We start from the raw sequence: 8,430 nt of genomic DNA on the forward strand, positions 1-8,430 counted from the left end.
TATTCACGATCCCCAAAAGAGCGACATTGTCAATACCAGTCATACCACTGAGAGGCACGTCAACAAAGGACAGATTGGTAGATGGTGGACGAGATGAAAGCACCAGCTGCATGCAGGACACATGGTAACACTAACTCTACCAGCGCTTCTCTCCACTCATCTATTATACAAATTACTGTCAATTCACCTCAACAAAGTCTGATTCTGTGATAGTCAACATGAGCAAAGAAATGTGTTTCCGCCCGGTTTCGAGCCAGGGACCTTTCGCGTGTGAGGCGAACGTGATAACCGCTACACTACGGAAACCAACTATGCCCCTTTCCACGGACATGACTGCCCTAATAGAAGCAAAACAACTTGGTTGTTTGGGATATATGGAGATCAGATGAGAGATTTGAACCTGGATTCAGTCACAACTGATGGTGCCGAGTCCATGTCTCTGCAGACTCCCTGCAAATGTGGAAACAGCGCCCCCTGCTGTTGACGTGCCAAAAAAACAGATGGCACAGTCCTCGTTAGTATAATGGACAGTATCTCCGCCTGTCACGCGGAAGATCGGGGTTCGATTCCCCGACGGGGAGAGTTTCCTTTTCTACCACCTACTCATTGTTCACCAAGAAAGACCAAAGAAGCACACCAGAATGGTACCACCATCTGTTCAGCAGTGGCGGACGAAGCCTGACCCTCAATGTCGATGTGTAACTGGAGTCTGGGCTGTGTTCGTATTCTTGGAAGGAAGCCAAACTCCTTTTTTCTCTGTGTCAAGCTCCTTGTCCTTGTTTTCCATTATGTTTGTCATCTTCATGGATACGATCCCCAAAAGAGCGACAGTGTTAATAAAGTCACACTACTGATCCACGAATGACAAGCACTTCAACAAAGGACAGATTGGTAGAAGAGGGAGGAGATGAAGGCACCAGCTGCATACAGGACAGATATTACACACTTATTATACAAATGACTGTCAATTCACTTCAGTAGAGTCTGATTATGTGAGAGTCAACATGAGCAAAGAACTGTCTTTCCGCCCGGTGACCTTTCTTTGAGAGTCAACATGAGCAAAGAACTGTGTTTCCACCCGATTTTGGGCCAGGGACCTTTCTGTGAGAGTCAACATGAGCAAAGAACTGTGTTTCCGCCCGGTTTCGAGCCGGGGACCTTTCGCGTGTTAGGCGAACGTGATAACCGCTACACTACGGAAACCGACAGTAAGCCCCTGCACGGACATTACTGCCCTAATGCGCCTGCATTACAAGCAAGACAACATGTTTAATTGGGCTATAGAGAGATCAGATGAGAGATTTGAACCTGGATTCAGTCACACCTCATGGTTTCTTGTCCATGTCTCTGCACACTCCCTGTAAATGCGGAAACAGCGCCCCCTGCTATTGACGTGCCCAAAACACCGCTGGCGCAGTCCTCGTTAGTATAATGGACAGTATCTCCGCCTGTCTCGTGGAAGATAGGGGTTCCATTCCCAGACGGGGAGAGTTTCCTTTTCTACCACGTGCTCATTGTTCACCAAGACAGACCAAAGAAGCACCTGTTGCACTGCACACCAGAATGGTACCACCATCTGTTCAGCAGTGGCGGACGAACCCTGACCCTCAATGTCGATGTCTAACTGGAGTCTGGGCTGTGTTCGTATTCTTGGAAGGAAGCCAAACACCTTTTTTCTCTGTGTCAAGCTCCTTGTACTTGTTTTCCATTATGTTTGTCATATTCACGATCCCCAAAAGAGCGACATTGTCAATACCAGTCATACCACTGAGAGGCACGTCAACAAAGGACAGATTGGTAGATGGTGGACGAGATGAAAGCACCAGCTGCATGCAGGACACATGGTAACACTAACTCTACCAGCGCTTCTCTCCACTCACCTATTATACAAATTACTGTCAATTCACCTCAACAAAGTCTGATTCTGTGATAGTCAACATGAGCAAAGAAATGTGTTTCCGCCCGGTTTCGAGCCGGGGACCTTTCGCGTGTGAGGCGAACGTGATAACCGCTACACTACGGAAACCGACAATGTTCCTTTCCACGGACATGAATGCCCTAATAGAAGCAAAACAACTTGGTTGATTGGGATATATGGAGATCAGATGAGAGATTTGAACCTGGATTCAGTCACAACTGATGGTGCCGAGTCCATGTCTCTGCACACTCCCTGTAAATGTGGAAACAGAGCCCCATGCTGTTGACGTGCCAAAAAACCAGATAGCGCAGTCCTCGTTAGTATAATGGACAGTATCTCCGCCTGTCACGCGGAAGATCGGGGTTCGATTCCCCGACGGGGAGAGTTTCCTTTTCTACCACCTACTCATTGTTCACCAAGAAAGACCAAAGAAGCACACCAGAATGGTACCACCATCTGTTCAGCAGTGGCGGACAAAGCCTGACCCTCAATGTCGATGTGTAACTGGAGTCTGGGCTGTGTTCGTATTCTTGGAAGGAAGCCAAACTCCTTTTTTCTCTGTGTCAAGCTCCTTGTCCTTGTCTTCCATTATGTTTGTCATCTTCATGGATACGATCCCCAAAAGAGCGACAGTGTTAATAAAGTCACACTACTGATCCACGAATGACAAGCACTTCAACAAAGGACAGATTGGTAGAAGAGGGAGGAGATGAAGGCACCAGCTGCATACAGGACAGATATTACACACTTATTATACAAATGACTGTCAATTCACTTCAGTAGAGTCTGATTATGTGAGAGTCAACATGAGCAAAGAACTGTCTTTCCGCCCGGTGACCTTTCTTTGAGAGACAACATGAGCAAAGAACTGTGTTTCCACCCGATTTTGGGCCAGGGACCTTTCTGTGAGAGTCAACATGAGCAAAGAACTGTGTTTCCGCCCGGTTTCGAGCCGGGGACCTTTCGCGTGTTAGGCGAACGTGATAACCGCTACACTACGGAAACCGACAGTAAGCCCCTGCACGGACATTACTGCCCTAATGCGCCTGCATTACAAGCAAGACAACATGTTTAATTGGGCTATAGAGAGATCAGATGAGAGATTTGAACCTGGATTCAGTCACACCTCATGGTTTCTTGTCCATGTCTCTGCACACTCCCTGTAAATGCGGAAACAGCGCCCCCTGCTGTTGACATGCCCAAAACACCGCTGGCGCAGTCCTCGTTAGTATAATGGACAGTATCTCCGCCTGTCTCGTGGAAGATAGGGGTTGGATTCCCAGACGGGGAGAGTTTCCTTTTCTACCACGTGCTCATTGTTCACCAAGACAGACCAAAGAAGCACCTGTTGCACTGCACACCAGAATGGTACCACCATCTGTTCAGCAGTGGCGGACGAACCCTGACCCTCAATGTCGATGTCTAACTGGAGTCTGGGCTGTGTTCGTATTCTTGGAAGGAAGCCAAACACCTTTTTTCTCTGTGTCAAGCTCCTTGTACTTGTTTTCCATTATGTTTGTCATATTCACGATCCCCAAAAGAGCGACATTGTCAATACCAGTCATACCACTGAGAGGCACGTCAACAAAGGACAGATTGGTAGATGGTGGACGAGATGAAAGCACCAGCTGCATGCAGGACACATGGTAACACTAACTCTACCAGCGCTTCTCTCCACTCATCTATTATACAAATTACTGTCAATTCACCTCAACAAAGTCTGATTCTGTGATAGTCAACATGAGCAAAGAAATGTGTTTCCGCCCAGTTTCGAGCCAGGGACCTTTCGCGTGAGGCGAACGTGATAACCGCTACACTACGGAAACCGACTATGTCCCTTTCCACGGACATGAATGCCCTAATAGAAGCAAAACAACTTGGTTGATTGGGATATATGGAGATCAGATGAGAGATTTGAACCTGGATTCAGTCACAACTGATGGTGCCGAGTCCATGTCTCTGCAGACTCCCTGCAAATGTGGAAACAGCGCCCCCTGATGTTGACGTGCCAAAAAAACAGATGGCGCAGTCCTCGTTAGTTTAATGGACAGTATCTCCGCCTGTCACGCGGAAGTTCAGGGTTCGATTCCCCGATGGGGAGAGTTTCCTTTTCTACCACCTACTCATTGTTCACCAAGAAAGACCAAAGAAGCACACCAGAATGGTACCACCATCTGTTCAGCAGTGGCGGACGAAGCCTGACCCTCAATGTCGATGTGTAACTGGAGTCTGGGGTGTGTTCGTATTCTTGGAAGGAAGCCAAACTCCTTTTTTCTCTGTGTCAAGCTCCTTGTCCTTGTCTTCCATTATGTTTGTGATCTTCATGGATACGATCCCCAAAAGAGCGACAGTGTTAATAAAGTCACACTACTGATCCACGAATGACAAGCACTTCAACAAAGGACAGATTGGTAGAAGATGGAGGAGATGAAGGCACCAGCTGCATACAGGACAGATATTACACACTTATTCACTTATTATACAAATGACTGTCAATTCACTTCAATAGAGTCTGATTATGTGAGAGTCAACATGAGCAAAGAACTGTCTTTCCGCCCGGTGACCTTTCTGTGAGAGTCAACATGAGCAAAGAACTGTGTTTCCGCCCGGTTTCGAGCCGGGGACCTTTCGCGTGTTAGGCGAACGTGATAACCGCTACACTACAGAAACCGACAGTAAGCCCCTGCACGGACATTACTGCCCTAATGCGCCTGCATTACAAGCAAGACAACATGTTTAATTGGGCTATAGAGAGATCAGATGAGAGATTTGAACCTGGATTCAGTCACACCTCATGGTTTCTTGTCCATGTCTCTGCACACTCCCTGTAAATGCGGAAACAGCGCCCCCTGCTATTGATGTGCCCAAAACACCGCTGGCGCAGTCCTCGTTAGTATAATGGACAGTATCTCCGCCTGTCTCGTGGAAGATAGGGGTTCGATTCCCAGACGGGGAGAGTTTCCTTTTCTACCACGTGCTCATTGTTCACCAAGACAGACCAAAGAAGCACCTGTTGCACTGCACACCAGAATGGTACCACCATCTGTTCAGCAGTGGCGGACGAACCCTGACCCTCAATGTCGATGTCTAACTGGAGTCTGGGCTGTGTTCGTATTCTTGGAAGGAAGCCAAACACCTTTTTTCTCTGTGTCAAGCTCCTTGTACTTGTTTTCCATTATGTTTGTCATATTCACGATCCCCAAAAGAGCGACATTGTCAATACCAGTCATACCACTGAGAGGCACGTCAACAAAGGACAGATTGGTAGATGGTGGACGAGATGAAAGCACCAGCTGCATGCAGGACACATGGTAACATTAACTCTACCAGCGCTTCTCTCCACTCATCAATTATACAAATTACTGTCAATTCACCTCAACAAAGTCTGATTCTGTGATAGTCAACATGAGCAAAGAAATGTGTTTCCGCCCGGTTTCGAGCCAGGGACCTTTCGCGTGTGAGGCAAACGTGATAACCGCTACACTACGGAAACCGACTATGTCCCTTTCCACGGACATGACTGCCCTAATAGAAGCAAAACAACTTGGTTGTTTGGGATATATGGAGATCAGATGAGAGATTTGAACCTGGATTCAGTCACAACTGATGGTGCCGAGTCCATAGCTGTGTCCCAATGTCAAGGATCCTTCCTTGGTAGGATCCTTCCTTCAGAGTCGGGTCCTCCGAAGGCAAGGCAAGAGTCCTTCCTTTGACTGGTGTAATGCACAAATGGGACAGCCTTCGGAGTGTGCAGCTGTGCGTCATTGCGTAATTGGACGTCCTGCTTAACTTCAGCGCCGCTCTCGGACCTTTGGCTAAGATCAAGTGTAGTATCTGTTCTTATCAGTTTAAAAAAAAATAAATAAATAAATTCAGCGCCGCAATTTCAAAATCAGTTCACGACATGAATGTGTCTCTGGCATCAGCACTCTGACACATATTTGTGAAAATGGAAGAAGATGCTTTAGGTTGAATCTCCACGATTTATCAAGTAAAAACCATTAAGTGGATTAAACCTGAATATTTAACTGATCCTGGCTGAATTCGGCCGCTACTTAGTGCCATGAATGCAGCGGCGCATAATTCATCATGGAAATATGTTCTGTGATTTTTTATTTTTTATTTTACAGTACAGTACAGTACAATAACAGTTATTTATAAATAACAATAACGGATAATAGCGGACTTTCGGTCCCTGTAAACACAATAAAGAAATGTATAACTTTCTGAATGGCACAGTTGCACATAGTACATCATCATCGGACACATTTAAATTAATAAACAATAACTTTAGCGACTGAGACGGCATTAATTAACTTAACCGGCAATGTATCAAGATGACGTTTATTATCTTTAGACAAATATTCTGGCATTTGTTTATGTTTATGTTTTTGCTTGACTTTGAACACACGTTTTGTAAGTTATGTGACAACATTCAGTGTAAACTGTAAATACTTATTTAAATGCATATTGCGCCGCTAGCGTCGCTGTTTCTACGCTCGCCATTTTTAAATCTCCCGGTAGACCGGTGTGCGCAATGCTTTATGGGTAATGGGAGCGCACGGAGGATACACACATGCATCCTTGCAATTTGGGCAGAAGAAGGACTCTGTCCTCCGGAGCATCCTCGACATTGGGACAGTCCTTCGGCGGATGTCGATGACGTGGCATTCTTCAAATCCAGCCGTTTGAGCATCCTTCCTTGACATTGGGACACAGCCCATGTCTCTGCAGACTCCCTGCAAATGTGGAAACAGCGCCCCCTGCTGTTGACGTGCCAAAAAAACAGATGGCGCAGTCCTCGTTAGTATAATGGACAGTATCTCCGCCTGTCACGCGGAAGATCGGGGTTCGATTCCCCGACGGGGAGAGTTTCCTTTTCTACCACCTACTCATTGTTCACCAAGAAAGACCAAAGAAGCACACCAGAATGGTACCACCATCTGTTCAGCAGTGGCGGACGAAGCCTGACCCTCAATGTCGATGTGTAACTGGAGTCTGGGCTGTGTTCGTATTCTTGGAAGGAAGCCAAACTCCTTTTTTCTCTGTGTCAAGCTCCTTGTCCTTGTCTTCCATTATGTTTGTCATCTTCATGGATACGATCCCCAAAAGAGCGACAGTGTTAATAAAGTCACACTACTGATCCACGAATGACAAGCACTTCAACAAAGGACAGATTGGTAGAAGAGGGAGGAGATGAAGGCACCAGCTGCATACAGGACAGATATTACACACTTATTATACAAATGACTGTCAATTCACTTCAGTAGAGTCTGATTATGTGAGAGTCAACATGAGCAAAGAACTGTCTTTCCGCCCGGTGACCTTTCTTTGAGAGACAACATGAGCAAAGAACTGTGTTTCCACCCGATTTTTGGCCAGGGACCTTTCTGTGAGAGTCAACATGAGCAAAGAACTGTGTTTCCGCCCGGTTTCGAGCCGGGGACCTTTCGCGCGTTAGGCGAACGTGATAACCGCTACACTACGGAAACCGACAGTAAGCCCCTGCACGGACATTACTGCCCTAATGCGCCTGCATTACAAGCAAGACAACATGTTTAATTGGGTTATAGAGAGATCAGATGAGAGATTTGAACCTGGATTCAGTCACACCCCATGGTTTCTTGTCCATGTCTCTGCACACTCCCTGTAAATGCGGAAACAGCGCCCCCTGCTGTTGACGTGCCCAAAACACCGCTGGCGCAGTCCTCGTTAGTATAATGGACAGTATCTCCGCCTGTCTCGTGGAAGATAGGGGTTGGATTCCCAGACGGGGAGAGTTTCCTTTTCTACCACGTGCTCATTGTTCACCAAGACAGACCAAAGAAGCACCTGTTGCACTGCACACCAGAATGGTACCACCATCTGTTCAGCAGTGGCGGACGAACCCTGACCCTCAATGTCGATGTCTAACTGGAGTCTGGGCTGTGTTCGTATTCTTGGAAGGAAGCCAAACACCTTTTTTCTCTGTGTCAAGCTCCTTGTACTTGTTTTCCATTATGTTTGTCATATTCACGATCCCCAAAAGAGCGACATTGTCAATACCAGTCATACCACTGAGAGGCACGTCAACAAAGGACAGATTGGTAGATGGTGGACGAGATGAAAGCACCAGCTGCATGCAGGACACATGGTAACACTAACTCTACCAGCGCTTCTCTCCACTCATCTATTATACAAATTACTGTCAATTCACCTCAACAAAGTCTGATTCTGTGATAGTCAACATGAGCAAAGAAATGTGTTTCCGCCCGGTTTCGAGCCAGGGACCTTTCGCGTGTGAGGCGAACGTGATAACCGCTACACTACGGAAACCAACTATGCCCCTTTCCACGGACATGACTGCCCTAATAGAAGCAAAACAACTTGGTTGTTTGGGATATATGGAGATCAGATGAGAGATTTGAACCTGGATTCAGTCACAACTGATGGTGCCGAGTCCATGTCTCTGCAGACTCCCTGCAAATGTGGAAACAGCGCCCCCTGCTGTTGACGTGCCAAAAAAACAGATG

General features: G+C 46.7%; 11 non-coding genes and 1 pseudogene across 11 annotated transcripts; 4 read left to right on the forward strand and 8 right to left on the reverse strand.

Annotated features, from left to right (window-relative positions):
- Positions 1 to 233: 233 nt before the first annotated feature.
- On the reverse strand, positions 234 to 306 carry trnav-cac (transfer RNA valine (anticodon CAC)). Its single transcript has one exon. It is a non-coding gene; the product is annotated as a tRNA-Val (tRNA).
- Positions 307 to 509: 203 nt separating this feature from the next.
- Positions 510 to 581, forward strand: trnad-guc (transfer RNA aspartic acid (anticodon GUC)). Its single transcript has one exon. It is a non-coding gene; the product is annotated as a tRNA-Asp (tRNA).
- Positions 582 to 1,130: 549 nt separating this feature from the next.
- On the reverse strand, positions 1,131 to 1,203 carry trnav-aac (transfer RNA valine (anticodon AAC)). The gene has a single exon. It is a non-coding gene; the product is annotated as a tRNA-Val (tRNA).
- A 750-nt stretch (positions 1,204 to 1,953) lies between these two features.
- trnav-cac (transfer RNA valine (anticodon CAC)) lies at positions 1,954 to 2,026 on the reverse strand. Its single transcript has one exon. It is a non-coding gene; the product is annotated as a tRNA-Val (tRNA).
- A 203-nt stretch (positions 2,027 to 2,229) lies between these two features.
- On the forward strand, positions 2,230 to 2,301 carry trnad-guc (transfer RNA aspartic acid (anticodon GUC)). Its single transcript has one exon. It is a non-coding gene; the product is annotated as a tRNA-Asp (tRNA).
- A 549-nt stretch (positions 2,302 to 2,850) lies between these two features.
- trnav-aac (transfer RNA valine (anticodon AAC)) lies at positions 2,851 to 2,923 on the reverse strand. Its single transcript has one exon. It is a non-coding gene; the product is annotated as a tRNA-Val (tRNA).
- A 1,592-nt stretch (positions 2,924 to 4,515) lies between these two features.
- Positions 4,516 to 4,588, reverse strand: trnav-aac (transfer RNA valine (anticodon AAC)). Its single transcript has one exon. It is a non-coding gene; the product is annotated as a tRNA-Val (tRNA).
- Positions 4,589 to 5,338: 750 nt separating this feature from the next.
- On the reverse strand, positions 5,339 to 5,411 carry trnav-cac (transfer RNA valine (anticodon CAC)). The gene has a single exon. It is a non-coding gene; the product is annotated as a tRNA-Val (tRNA).
- A 300-nt stretch (positions 5,412 to 5,711) lies between these two features.
- LOC131968044 (U2 spliceosomal RNA) lies at positions 5,712 to 5,921 on the forward strand (annotated as a pseudogene).
- A 795-nt stretch (positions 5,922 to 6,716) lies between these two features.
- trnad-guc (transfer RNA aspartic acid (anticodon GUC)) lies at positions 6,717 to 6,788 on the forward strand. The gene has a single exon. It is a non-coding gene; the product is annotated as a tRNA-Asp (tRNA).
- Positions 6,789 to 7,337: 549 nt separating this feature from the next.
- On the reverse strand, positions 7,338 to 7,410 carry trnav-aac (transfer RNA valine (anticodon AAC)). The gene has a single exon. It is a non-coding gene; the product is annotated as a tRNA-Val (tRNA).
- Positions 7,411 to 8,160: 750 nt separating this feature from the next.
- Positions 8,161 to 8,233, reverse strand: trnav-cac (transfer RNA valine (anticodon CAC)). Its single transcript has one exon. It is a non-coding gene; the product is annotated as a tRNA-Val (tRNA).
- Between the last annotated feature and the right edge of the window lie 197 nt (positions 8,234 to 8,430).

The sequence above is a fragment of the Centropristis striata genome, unplaced genomic scaffold (genome assembly GCF_030273125.1).
Source record: "Centropristis striata isolate RG_2023a ecotype Rhode Island unplaced genomic scaffold, C.striata_1.0 Scaffold_92, whole genome shotgun sequence".
Classification (NCBI taxonomy): domain Eukaryota; kingdom Metazoa; phylum Chordata; class Actinopteri; order Perciformes; family Serranidae; genus Centropristis; species Centropristis striata.